At 39.8% G+C, this 13,853-nt stretch overlaps 1 long non-coding RNA gene across 1 annotated transcript; it reads right to left on the bottom strand.

The window, feature by feature from the left end:
* Positions 1-9,143: 9,143 nt before the first annotated feature.
* LOC131161970 (uncharacterized) lies at positions 9,144-11,567 on the bottom strand. Its single transcript, XR_009138657.1, has 2 exons — positions 9,597-11,567; positions 9,144-9,488 (listed from the first exon to the last, which is right to left on the bottom strand). It is a non-coding gene; the product is annotated as an uncharacterized LOC131161970 (long non-coding RNA).
* Positions 11,568-13,853: the final 2,286 nt, after the last annotated feature.

The raw sequence follows: 13,853 nt of genomic DNA, 5'->3' as shown, positions 1-13,853 counted from the left end.
GGAACACTTTACCAGTTCATTGAGGTAACAACGTGGGGATGATAGAAGAAGGAGCAATGGAGATCCCAGAGGGAGATTTTGATCGAATGTGTTATACTGGATATACAGTATACTCATAGCGGTTGGCCAAATTGAACAGAGGGTTACATATCCCAATGGCACGCACTGTGCATGCCAGGATACCGAGGAAAGATTAGTTCAGAATTGTGCAACTTTCAGAGCTTGCCTGCGAAGGATGGTGAACAACAAGCAGTTGGAAATTAACCGTATTCAGAAGACCAGTGACGTTTCAGCTATCAGGGAAGGTCGGTTTGATCACCCCCAATTCATAAACAGATCGTTCATTCCCACCATGAAAAGGACATCGCAGGTCCCTAAGACACTAGCTTGTTTAGTAATCTTCATTCCTCTACCATTTCCCTACCAGAGCGACCAAGTGGTACCATGAAAGTACAACAGTGAGGCATGTACCGAAGGGTAAGCCAATAGTGTGGCAGAAGCAAGGGGAATTACCTGGAGCGGAAGGCTGTACACACCAGAGCACACGGAAAAAACGAGTTCAGGAAAGGCAGTGGAGTAGAACATAAATTTAAAGAAATTAGTTCCACCTAATGAGGTCAAAGTGTTCTTAAAAATAATTAGACATAGCAAGTACAACATTGTTAACCAGCTCAAGAAAATGGCCGCACACATCTCTATCATGTCACTGTTATTAAACTCAGAAACTCACGGGGAGGCTTTGCTGAAAGTTCTCAACCAAGCCTATATCCCCTAGGACATCAACATCAATAACTTTAATCATGTGATTAGGGGTCTCACAACCACCAATTACATCACATTTTTTGATGAGGAGATCCTGGTGGAAGGACAAGGGCGCAATCAAACGCAGCATATTTCTGTTAAATGTCAAGATCACATGATCGCGAGGATGCTAATAGATAATGGGTCATACCTGAATGTTATGCCAATGACAACCCTGCAGAAGTTACCCATTGATCTTTCCTACATGAAACAAAACAACTTGATCATGCGAGTTTTTGAAGGTACCCATAGAGAGTTTATTGGATCCATAGAAATCCCTATAAAAATCGAACCTGTCTTCTTTGATATCACCTTTCAAGTCATGGCCATAATGTCATCCTACAGTTGTTTGTTGGGGAGGCCATGGATACATAACACTGGGGCAGTTCTGTCATCATTGCATAAGTGGTTGAAACTTGTGGTGGATGGGAAAATGGTATGCGTATACGGGGGGATGGATTTGATGGTGACCAAACCCTCTTCCACCCCCTACGTGGAGGCCACCGAAGAAGCTCTTGAGGACTTATTCCGAGCCTTTGAAGTTGTCAATGCCACTATAATGATGGAGGGCCTTCCCGTTCCTAGGCGCTAGATCTCTTCTGCAGTGTACAAGATGGCGTCAGAGATTATCAGAACAAGATTCTGCTCAGGTTGGGGATTGGGAAAACGCCTTCAAGGTACGCTGAATCCTTTGCTACTAGAAAGGGTGAAAGATCAATACAGTCTCAGATACACTCCCACCCGTGCAAACCAAAAAAAGAAAACGGTAGAAAAGAAAGAGCAAAGAATGGAAAGGCTAGCTGGGAAGGTGAGTGCCAACTAGGGGATTGAAATCCCACCTATCAGCCACACTTTTAGAAAGAGTAGCTAGTAAAATCTTGAGGCAAAAATGAGGCATCTGGGTATATCAGTCGTGGACCTGAAGGAATATGAAGATGGCTCGAATGGATGAGTTCACCTTTTGCCTATGGGAACTAAACTACTAAACTGGAGCACTTTTGACTTTCCCAGTTTTCTTATGTAATGATTTTTATTTTTCCTTTTAAATTTTCTTGTCTGTAACCCAAGGGAGATATAGCCCTAGGCAGTTTTTCCCTTTTAATGAAATGAATTATGCATTTCTTGATATTGCTCTTGCATCCTGAGCTCAATTGTCAAAATTTATTTGCTATGACTTCATATAGGAATAGGGGAGATAATAACACCAACACCCATGATCAAGAAATTGACATTAATTTTGAAAACATAATTTGTGAAACTGAAACTGAAGAAGATGAGATGAACTTATCCCCTCGAAATGGAAAGGATGCTGAAGTCCGATGAAAAGCCAACATTAACTATTAGTGACCCCACTGTTGTAATCAATCAAGGAACTGAGGAAGAGCCCAAACAGGTGAAAATCGGGGCATTGCTGGAATGTAAAGAAAAGAGCAAAATGATTGAACTGTTAAAAGAATATCGGGATGTGTTTGCGTGATCATACTAGGACATGCCATGTCTAGACACTGACTTGTTAACTCACAAAATACCCATCTACCATGATTGTAAGTCGGTGAAGCAAAAGTTGAGGATAATGTGGCTGGAGATGTTGTTCAAAATAAAGGAGGAGGTGACAAAGCAATTCGAGGTTGGATTTATAGAAGTGGCACAATATCCCGAATGGATGGCTAATGTTGTCCCGATATTGAAAATAACGGTAATGAACGAGTTTGTGTCGACTATCGGGACTTAAATAAAGATAGCCCTAAAGATAAATTTCCACTCCCACACATTGATGTGTTGGTGGATTATACAGTAGGGCACGCTTTATTTTTTATCATGGTTGGTTTTTTGGGATACAACCAAATTAAGATGGCCCCATAAGACAAGGAAAAAATCACTTTTATCACATTATGGGGGACCTTTTGTTGCCATGGCAACCTTATTCCATGACTTAATGCACAAGGAGATTGAGGTGTATGTGGATGACATGATTGTTAAGTCACGAAATAAAGATGACCATGCAACAAACCTGGAGAAGTTGTTCAAGAGACTCTGGAAATTCCAGTTAAAGTTGAACTCAGAAAAGTGTGCTTTTGGAGCCACCTAAGGAAAATTATTGGGGTTTATTGTAAGCGAGAAAGGAATTGAGGTTGACCCTGACAAAATCAAAGTCGTTCAAGAGATGCCTAGCCCCAAGACCAAAGAGGAGGTGCGAAGTTTCCTCGGCATGCTCTATTACATAGCTCGGTTTATATCCCAATTAACCACCACATGTGAGCTTATATTTAAGCTGCTAAGAAAGAATAACCCAAAAAAGTGGAATGAGGAATGCCAAAAGGCTTTCGAGAAGATAAAGGAATACCTCCTAAACCCTCCAGTATTAGTACCCCTAGTACCTGGAAGACCATTGATTCTATACCTCGCAGTATCATAGAATTCCATGGTTTGCGTATTGGGCCAACATGATGAGTCAGGAAGGAAAGAACATGCCATTTACTACTTAAGCAAAAAGTTCACAGAATATGAGTATAAGTACTCAGACTTGGAGAAGACCTTCTGCGCTCTAGTATGGGTGGTCAGAAGGCTGAGACAATACACATTGTATTACTCAACCTAGTTGATCTCCAAGATGGACCCGATTAAGTATGTTTTTGAAAAACCAGCAGTAAAAATATTGGTGGCATGGTGGCAGATGCTATTGACCATATACGACATCACCTATGTTACCAGAAGAGCCATCAAGGGAAGCATAATCGCAGAATATTTGGCTGATAGAGCTGTGGAGGACTACTAGCCTATAGAGTTTGACTTCCCAGATAAGGACATTGACTCAATCAGCCAAGAAGAAGAAGATCACGAAGGTTGGAAGATGTTATTTGACAGGGCGGTCAATGTGTAGGGACATTGAATAGGAGCCATACTCATATCGCCAGAAGGGAGACTTTATCCAGTTGTAGCTAAGCTTACTTTTCCGTGCACCAATAACATAGCAGACTACAAAGCATGTATATTGGGTTTGCAGGCCGCCATAGACCGGGGAATCAGAGAAATTAGTTGTGAAAGGAGACTCGACCTTGGTTGTTCACCAATTGACCGAAGAGTAGGAAACCAGGGATTCCAAATTAGTGTTATATCAATAGTACATTCAGGAGATGATTAAAGAATTTGATAGCATCAATTTTGCCCACCTGCCAGGGGAAAATAACTTGATTCCCAATGCACTAGCCACTCTGGTGACTTTGTTTAAAGTGGAATTAGGAATGGAAATTGAGTCGATTCGAATCAAAATACAGTCAAAACCCGCATATTGTGCAATGATGGGAAACATTGGTTTCATGATATTAAAACATACATCCAACAAAATGAGCACCCCGAAGGAGCGACCAGTAATAATTGAAAGACAATCAGAAGATTGGCCATGAGATTTTTCCTATATGGAGAAGTGTTGTACAAAAGGAACCATGATATGATTCTCCTACGATGCTTAGAAGCATAGGAGGCACAACAAGTTATGCTAAAAATCCACGAAGGAGTCTGTGGAACTCATGTTGGGGGTCATTCATTGGCTTGAAAAATCCTTAGAAGTGGGTATTATTGGATGACCATGGAAAGGGATTGCATTGAATATGCTCGAAAGTGCCACAAATTTCAGATTTATGGAGACCGGATACAAGTTCCACCAGCCCCACTTCATGTTTTATCAGCACCCTGGCCCTTTTTAGCCTGGGGCATGGATGTGATTGGGCCAATTACTCCAAAGGCTAGTAATGGACACCGTTTCCTCTTTATGGCTATTGATTATTTTACCAAATGGGTGTAGGTGGCCTCACACTCGAGTGTCACACAAAATGTAATCAGACACTTCATAAAGAGAGAGTTGATCTGTCGATATGGAATCCCCGAAAGGATAATCTTGAAGAATGCCAAAAACCTGAACAACGAAGCAATGACAAAGTTATGCAATCAATTCAAGGTTAAGCATCACAATTCAGCTCCTTATAGGCCACATATGAATAGGGCAGTGGAAGCAACCAATAAAAGCATGAAGAATATCTTGGAGAAGATGATTGAAACCTACAAAGATTGGCATGACAAGCTTCCATTTTCCCTAATGGCCTACATAACTACAGTTCGGACCTCCACGGGAGCTAGTCCATTATCTTTGGTGTACAGGAATTGAGGTCGTGGTCCTAATAAAGGTTGAAATCCCGTCCCTACAGGTCTTGAAAGAAGCTAAGTTGATTGAGACAGAATGGATACAATCCTGGTATGACCAGTTAAACCTGATTGAGGAGAAAAAAATGGCCGCTATAGCTCACGGGCAACTGTATCACAGAAGAATAATGAGGGCATTCAACAAGAAGGTGCGACCTCAGCAATTCCAAGAGGGGGATTTAGTATTGAAGAAGATTTTGTTGATCCATACTGACCTTTGCGACAAGTGGACTCCTAATTATGAGGAGCCCAACGTGGTGAAGAAGGCATTCTCAGGAGGCACCTTATTGCTGGCAGACATGGATGGAACCGATCTTTTGCTCCCTATCAATTCTGATGCTGTAAAGAAATATTTTGCTTAGAAATTGTACAAACTCTCAAAAGGAATTAAATAAAATGACTTTGATGTTTGCTCCATGGATTCATTATCTTTTGTCAACTCATGTTTCAATCAAATGACAGATGGCCATTTTTGGCCGACCAGTCTTTCCCCTAAAAAACCAAACATTTATTTACCAATTGTAAGACCCGTTGAACTTGAATACTAAGCCTTTTTCTTCAAAGAATTCATTTCCTAAAAATTAAACTGGGTCGAGGTTTTCAAGGATCCGGCAAATCATGCGAGACAATAACAAATGCCAAAGTGATGATAGACCATTTTTTCACTACCCTGAAAAGCCAAGAAAGAAAGCACCCTTGGCTATCCCCTTTGAGGTTGAAAAATTCAATTTTTTTTTAACCCGTCAAGTGATCACACCCCACACTGGGGCAGTTTACAAGGTTCAGTCCCAAATGAAGCTCGAAAGAAAAACGAAGTCATAATTTCTTTCACAAAAGGAAGGGAAAAATATTAAGAAAGAACAAAAGAAAGAATAAAAGCAAAGAAGAAGTAAAGGGCATACTCCATTTGTGATCTTTGACCAATTTACCTTTTTTATAAAATTGATAATTTTAAGCCTTATATACCCCTTCTTCTTTAACCAATATCCATAGCCTACATTACGGTCCAAATAAAAGACCTAACTAGATTGGTATATGTATTGTCATCTCTAATAATTTGTCAGAGTTAATGTGGAGTCTAAACTACGTAATGACCCGATCCTATAAAAGGTACGTAGGCAACTTTTTCAAATTAACAAGTTTAGTCAATACTTTGAGCCCTAAACTAAGACAAAACACGTCATCTAGGGATGGGATTTTTGAGCCTTAGTTTCATTTTGCTTCTAAAAACCTGCATCCATAGGCCTATGTTTCGTCTCGAGTCTTAAAGACCATCTAGAGACCATAGGATGAGTAGAGATTGATTGAACCATGGACAAGCAACTGAACAAGAAAGTATCAAGGTCTCCTTTGATGAAATTGGGTCAATTTGTGAAAGACAGGGGGAAAGTTAGTCGATTAAGCAAATTGATTTCATAAATTAATGTCAAAATCATAGAACTTGAGGAAACTAGTGTAAAATTTACCCTTTCTAGAAAACAATTTTTGAACATAGAGAAACAGCTCTTTTGCATAGTTTGATCTCCTGATTTAGCAAATTGATGACATAAATGCATAATCTTTTTCAATACCAAAAAAATTTTTATTTTTCAAAAACAGGCATTAAAAAGGATTAAGCTTTCATGATACTGGGGCAGTTCCCAAATGACAGTTGAAATGCGAAACTTTGCCAAAATAGTGATGGTATAATACTGAGGCAAATTTTGAGCACCTGTTGGAATTTGAAACATTGCAACGATCAGTGGCCGATGAATGTAACTAGGGTAGTCCTATTGGAGCCAATTCAAGCGCCTTCATACCAAAATACAAATTGAAAACATGGTCAAGATCAGTGGTCGATGAATGAAACTCGGGTAGTTTTTGAGTTTTTTTAGAGCGAATTCAAAAGCTTTAATGTTAGAATGGAACTTGAAAACATGGCCTAGACCCGTGACATAAGAATAAAACTGGGGCAGTTTTCGCATTGAAAACGTGGCCAAGGTTAGAGATTAGGTTGTCGATTTCAGGCATGTTGGAAAACGAAAGTTCATGCATCACCATGCATTTCATGCATTGCATAGAAAAGAAAATAGAAATGCAAATACATCATGTCATGCAACATGCACACCTATCCCTGCATTTTGGCACCATAGGTAGCAGCATGCATCATGTAGCATCATTTAATCATATTTATCATATTTTTCTGCATCCCTTGTCAATAACCAATTTATGAATAATGTTCATAACTGGGGCGAGCTAGATCAGGGAAGGATCTCGGGATCTCCTACCCGATTGATCATCCCCAATGGAGCAACTTTTTCTAGACCTAAAATCCCGCATGAAATACCCATTTTCCAAAAGATCTCAGGATCTGATGCATGACATCCCTTTCTATGCGTTAGCTTAGATTCCTATATCTGATGCACAACATCCCCTTTGGATGCACTAGCTCGGATTCTTACATCTGATGCACGACATCCCTATCGATGCGCTAGCTCGAATTTCTACATCTGATGCACGACATCCCCTCTGGTGCACTAGCTTGGATTCCTACATCTGATGCATGAAATCCCTTTCGATGCGCTAGCTCGGATTCTTACATCTGATGTAAGATATCCCCTCTGGTGCGCTAGCTCATATTCCTACATCCGATGCACAACATCCCCTCCGATGCGCTACCTTGGATTCTTACATTCGATGCACGACATCTGCTGTGGTGCGTTAGCTTAGATTCCTACATCCGATACATGATGCACTAGCTTGGATTCCTACATCCAATGCACGAAATTCCCTCTGATACGCTAGGTCGGACTCCTACATCCGATGCACGACATCCCCGATTCCTACATTCGATGCACAATATCCCCTCTGATGCGCTAGCTCAGATTCTTATATCCGATGCATGACATCCCCTCTGATGCACTAACTTGGATTCCTACATCCAATGCACAACATCCCCTTTGATGCGCTAACTCGAATTCCTACATCTAATGCATGACTTTCCTTTCGTTTCCCTAGCTCGGATACCTACATCTGCAACAAACTGTCATAGAGATTCGAGTCATTGTACCCCCATAGTTCGGATTCCTACATCCGCAGCAAACTGTCATGCAGGTTTGGGTCGTTGTACCGTTGTAGCTCGAATTCATCCACAGCAAGCTGTCAGGGAGGTTTAGGTCATTATACCCTCATGGCTCGGATTCCTACATCCACAGCATGCCACTCCACACCCTTCGCAATTCTATACTACCTACTAGTCACTAAAAAATAAAAAATCTTAGTGCAACATGCCCACTACACCTTGTTTGCCTTTTCCACATCATCAGATAGGCAGAAGTGAACCACATCAAATTGACCTGAATGTTGAGCAATCGAAGTGGCTTGGTCAAAATAAGTGTCTTTTATCTTTGTTATTTCATACTGTTACATTGTAACAACAAAGCCTACAAAGCAGGACAGCTTTCAACACCCCAATTTTAACAAGACCCCTTTCCCAAAAAAACTCGGTATAATAAAAGTTGACGTTGAGTCCTGAATAAACTCCTTCTTCAAAATTAAGACCTTGAGTCCCCCTTTCCAAAAAATTGAGTCTTTTTGGGTAGTCCAAGTAATTTCAAAACCCAACTTGTATAATCTTAGCGTAGTCTTCCTAAATCACAAAATTAATCTCTCTTCAAAAGGTCTCATGAAATAAGTCCTCGTAATTTTAAAATTAAGTCTTTTTGACTTCCAAGTTCCTCAAAAATCTTTTCAAAATAGGGTCTTGCAAAATAGGGTCTATCAAATCTTCAAAACCAAGTTGTTAGGTGGTGTTTTCAATTAAGTTGCAAAATTAATCTCCTCTCAAATTAGACCAGGTATTGTGTCTTAAGTCATAAAATCCCATAAATCTAAGTCCTTGATTTTAATCTTGAAATTGATTTCTTCAAATCAAATCCTGAAGTTTTCAAAGGTTAGTCTTTGGCTTTGATTAGGATGCGAATTAAGTTTCTTTCTTGAAATTATTTTCTTAAGCCCTTCACAATTTGAAATTGAGCTTTTATATCGTAAGTTTTAAAATTGGGTCTTTAATTTTGAAACTGGTTATTTTATTTAGGTCTCAAAGTCATTCATTATTATCAACATTTTCTTTTGGAAAAGGGTAAACTCTAAGATTAGGATCAAAATTAAAAATAAAGTCACATTTCATTATGAAAAGGGTGGAGTGGGGCATATGTGCACGTGTGAGGTACAAACACATAGGAAACATACATGGAATGTGAAATAAGGGTTACAGATAAAATACAAGTAGCAACAGGTAAGTACAGGGAAATGAAAATACTGGTACAAATAAATGTTGCAGGAACTAAAACCCAGGGGTACATACATCAGCATACAGAAAATAATACAAAAATGTATAAAAACTACAAAAAGTGAGATAAAGTTCCCTGCCTTAATTCCTGGCTCGTCACCTGGTAAAAGGTCCCAAAGCCCTCCATTCTCCCATTGCCACTTGGATCTCTCGAAGTCACCTGCGCACAAAGGAGAACCATGAATCATTCCATAAGCAGGAAAACAAAAATTAAAAGTGAAAGCACAAAAATAATAAGATGTCATGCTCTCCATTCCTAAAATGCCACCTAGATCACCAGGTTCACCTGTGCACAGGAAGCACAAAATCAGTTAACTGGAGCCCAAAATAATAAGAAATGAAATGCAAAAGTCACATGTGAGTTGTTAGAGGGAATTATTTCTTGCCAGGTGGAGGGGATTTCTGTTAATTGGCGCAAAAAAGCACCCTTATACTCCCTATAAATAAGGAGTCTCGCTATAGCAAAGGCACACTGTAGAGAGTGCAAAAGCACCCTGCCAAATTAAGAGTATGAGAGCATTAGAGATACTCTAACGAATTGACAAGTGAGAACTGAGAGCAGAGTGAAACTCTGCTGAAGCAGAGAATAGAGGAACATAAGCTCACTTAGAAGTCGGAGGAGCTCTACCAAATTGCAGAGGACGCAAAGGTGGAAGAAGTGGAGAAGTAGACTACAGAGAGCATTTAGACATGCTCAAGCCACCATACTAGACGACCGAAACAGACACAGAAAGACAGGAGGAGAGAAAGGAAGAAGGTAAAAATTCGAAACCATCACTCCTCTAATCATTCAATTCATTCAATAGTGGTGTGTGGATGTGAATGCAGGGACTATTCTTATTAAATTTCATGTTCGTGCTTGAATTTGTATTGTAGAGACCAACCCAAGCCCACTTCCCTAGACCTGAATCCTAGTTTAGGTTCGAGACCCTCGAACTAGCCCACTAGACTTAGACTTCCCAAACCCGAATCAGAGTCTGGTTTCAAACCCATCTTGAAAAGTACCCTGGCCCAACCTTGTTTTAAAATTAACCCAAAGCCCACTGATCTCTTTTTTAAAAAACCCAAACCCACCTGAGTTCTAAACTAAACCCAAGGCCCAGTTAAGTTGTTAAAACAAAAGCCCATTTGAAACTTTAAAAGTGCTGAAACGCCCATTTCCAATTTAAAAGAACCTGCCCATTTCTCTTTTAAATGAGGCCCATATTCATTTAAAAACATCAAGCCCATTTTAATTTCCAAAATTTCACCCCGGGCCCGTTTGAAATTTAAACCTCGACCCAGCAGCCTATTTTGAAAGTCTAACCCCCGAGGCCCTACTTCCAAATCCAAAGCCACAGGGCTTGTTTAGTTCAAAATTTACTCAGCCCATTTTCAAATTCAAATCAGGCCCAACCTCATTCTAAAAGTCTTAACCCGAGTCGAGCCCATTTTTACAAACAAAGAACCCCACACGTGCTTGAGTCTAGCACGTGCCCTGAGTCTGAATTAGGACTAATCGAGTTCACACGACCTCGCTGGGTTGACTCACATTGTTCACTCACCCGGGGTGAGACGAGATTAGCTCATCTTCTTCCCTCTGCCTAAAACACTAACCAGAGACCCTAATCCCTCACCCAGAGTATCAAACCATCCAATACCCGATCATCCCAAACCAGCATTCACAACATTAAAGTTTCACACACACCCATCAGATTGCACAAAAAACAATCAACAATCAAAAAAGGAAAGGGAGAAGGATGGAAAGAAAAACAAAAAAAACAAAAAAAACTTATCTGAGCACATCGTCGGATCCTGAAGAGATCACCCCAAGCACCATGCCAATTTGCCTTTGAGACTTCCCCGGGGTGCTCTCCACTGGTTTTGGTTCCACCAAAGGCCTCCCTACTACTCAGATATGACCAAAAGAGCTGGAAAGAAGGGGTATTATTCGAACTTGAAGCCTCGGTTCATTCGAAGGTAGAGGAGAAAGCATCTAGGGTTCCGATTCAAAAAGAGAGGGAGAGCTGAAAAGGAGAACCTAGGGTTTCATGTAGAGCTGAGTCATAGAGGATAAATCAAAAGAAGATAAAGAAGAAAGAAAGAAGAAAGGTGAAGGAAAGGAAGAAGGGTAATGGGCTAAGAAGGCACTGAGAAGTTACAGAAACCCTGGGCTTCTGAGTTAGGGTTTCGATGGAAGATGGAGACTGAGAATGAGAGAAAGGGAAGAGGAACAGAGAGTGTGTTAGAGAGAAGTGGCAAAAATGAGAAAATGAAAATTTTTATTTTAAATATGCACTGCCTCGGGACCTAGGGATTTTGACATGTGTCTGTTTTAAATGCACCAGATGAAGCCACATTGACAACATATTCATCACTGTTTGATTTGGTTGGACAGGACAGCCACGATCCCATCAACGTCAGCATCTCTGGCGTGTTTGATTGCCGTCGTTTGATCTAGATCCATTAGATGGCCATGATTCGCCCTCATCAGTAGCTCTGACACGCTCAACCAACACTGTTTGATCTCTGCAGTGTGTCGATGACCCAAATCGCCTGTGAGAGGGGTCATTATGAAACCATGCACGCTCCCCCACACGCGTCAACATGTGGCGCTCTTGTCCCCCCTCTCCGTTAATTCCTGGCGGGCTTCCCTGGTAGCCGTTGGATTCATGCCTCAATGGATTCCCAAGATTGATCCAAGACACGGATCTCCACCAGCATGCACGCAACCATTCACAATGGGACATGTGGCGCACCTTTTCCCGTGTGCGGCAGGGCAAGATGTTTCCATTTCTCAGTTGTTAGATTGTTGCCTTCAACAGATGATGCCATGTCTCCAAACCCTACTCGCGGGCTGCCAGCCGCTCGAATGTCGTCGCATGGCGCTTTGGTCTTGACCCAGACCTTAAATCGGTCTCCCTCGGACCGGTTAAAGTTTGATTGGTCTTCCCCTGAATCGGTTTCACCCGGTTCATATCTTTTTTAACTTTTTTATTTGATTTTCAATTTCAAATAATTCATAAAGCTTAAAAAAAATTCATAAAAAAATTTTAGAAAAATTCCTAAAAATTGGGAAAGATACGGAAAATGCAGGAAAATTCTAAAAATATTTTTGACTTGATTTTTAGTGTTTTTTCTTAATTGTCTTTGAGTTATTTCAATTAAAAATCAAGAACCAAAAATCATGTTTTTAATTGCTTTTATACTTGGAAAATCACATAAAAATTTAGGAAAAATCATAAATAAATAAAAAATTATTTGAGTTGAGAAACTCATTTTCATAAAATTTTCATCCCCAAATAAATTCAAAACCGCCCGAAATATTACTTTTCCTTAGAAAATTCTATAAAGATTTCAAAATCCCAGAAGTGTATTTTTATAAACTATTTTCTCGATTTTCTGATCCTGGTGATTGCAAAGGGAGGCATGGGCTCTTCGAAGCACGATATGCCCCCGTTTTGAGGGCATACTTATATAGTATTTTATTTTGTGCATTTTATTTTATTTTTGAAAGGGAGTAATTTTCAAAGGCTTATTAAATTTATTTTGTGATAATTTTCGATTAAATTAGGTAGCATTCATAAGAACGAACACATAAGGGGTGCTGATGTCATCCCCTCGCTTAATTGAACTCCCAAACCCAATTTTGGTAATACAAACCGATTCTACCCTTAATTGAGTAGTAATCAAGTGTTCTAACCATACTTCAAAAGGTTAATGGTGACTCCATCACACTTTGTTTTCCACGAAAATCACATTTTCAAAATCCACACACTTCATCACTTCATCATCATTTTTTAGTCGTCCCAAATTTTCGTCCGAGAATGTCACGACAACACCCTTTTCTTTTTAGACCTATACCCTAGCCTACATTACTGTCCTATTAAAAGACCTGACTAGATTGGTACACATTGTTGTCTCAATTGATTTTTCAAACTCGATGTTAAGTCTAAACTATGTAATAACCTAATCTTGAAAAGGTACGTAAGCAACTTGTTTAAATTAACAAGTTCGGTCAATATCTTACAAAAAAAAATTCCCAAATTAGGGTAAAATGTGTCATTCAGGGATGGGATTTTCGAGCCTTAGTTTCCCTTTTCTTTTAAGAATCTGAATCTCTCAACCTACCAAGTCTTAAAGAATATCTTGAGATCAAAATGTGGGCAGAACTGGATTAAACCATAGTTAAAAGGTTGAACGAGGGAGTCCCTTTTGTGTGTCACAACACTGAAGAAAAAGCAAAAGAGGTGTTTCCAACCGGGGCAGTTGTCGAAAAAGGAAAATCGGTCATTTAGGGGTTTGGTTTGATAAAGTAACACCAATGTTGTATAACTCTGGGATGCTAGTGTAAAATCCGCCCCTTTCTAAGAACAACTTTTGAACATGGTAAAACATCTATTTTGTGCAGATTGATCTTTTTATTTAGTAAGTTTATGTCATAAATGCATAATCATTTTCATTAAAAAACCTTTCCACTTTCCAAAAATCCACAAGAAAGACGGACGGTCAAAGGGCTCAAGATTTCCAATATACTGGGGTAGAT

Source organism: Malania oleifera, chromosome 8 (genome assembly GCF_029873635.1).
Source record: "Malania oleifera isolate guangnan ecotype guangnan chromosome 8, ASM2987363v1, whole genome shotgun sequence".
Lineage (NCBI taxonomy): Eukaryota > Viridiplantae > Streptophyta > Magnoliopsida > Santalales > Ximeniaceae > Malania > Malania oleifera.
Note: the sequence above shows the minus strand (reverse complement) of the source record. Positions and strands in the feature narration are given on the sequence as shown.